The sequence below is a fragment of the Cryptotermes secundus genome, unplaced genomic scaffold (assembly GCF_002891405.2).
Source record: "Cryptotermes secundus unplaced genomic scaffold, Csec_1.0 scaffold250, whole genome shotgun sequence".
NCBI classification, from domain to species: domain Eukaryota; kingdom Metazoa; phylum Arthropoda; class Insecta; order Blattodea; family Kalotermitidae; genus Cryptotermes; species Cryptotermes secundus.
The window spans coordinates 768887-769721 of NW_019738873.1; positions in this window are offsets into that span (position 1 = coordinate 768887).

The following is an 835-nucleotide window of genomic DNA, read 5'->3' on the forward strand; positions in this document are numbered from 1 at the left end:
TGTTACACGACTTCAGGTTCTCACAATGGTCGTTATAAACACTTCTAACTTCTGCAACATAACACCGTGTAGTCTGCTAAAAATCAACCGATGTTTTGCAGGAACATGTTGCCTCCATCTTTATGGTCAAAGAACAAGACAAGTGAGAAACCAGCATGAAGCAGGTGGCAGGTGCTTGCTATCTGGTTCAAGCTGGTTTCTCGCTTGTCTTGTTCTTTGACCCTGAAGATGAAGGTGACAAGTTCCCCTGAAATGCCGGCTGACACTCAATGGATTGCATGGCATTATATCCCAGAAGACAGAACTCTTCATAATCACGTTACAATTTCTCTTCAGTTGTACCACAATTTGTAGAATAGTTACCTTGAAGCAAGCTTATATATTATGCACTTGCGCACACAAATTTTAAGCTCAATGTTGTTACTGCTATATTATATTTCAGCATCCTGTTACACTCACACAATATATATGGACAAATACCGTCTTAAGTGCAACAATTTTATTGTAGTTTTTACTTCTTTTTCCTCCTCCACACTACATGTTTCGGCCCTAAATGGCCATCATCAGGTGTGTATCACTCACGTAACTGTTACACTGCTTGTTAAAAATGTAAAAATCCCAGTCTTTCTAATTGTATAAAATCTTTGTTAATCTACACGCGTCAATTTGATTTTTAAATTAGCACTTTTTAAACCTTAATTCAAGTTAAAATGTCTATAAGATCTTTGTTCTCTTTCTTTTTCAAATTAAAATTTTTCAGGGTACATGCCCTATATCTACGGTGCTGCAGCGGCCACTTCTTGTTTTTATCGCTGTTCATGTGTTGTCTGGTCTG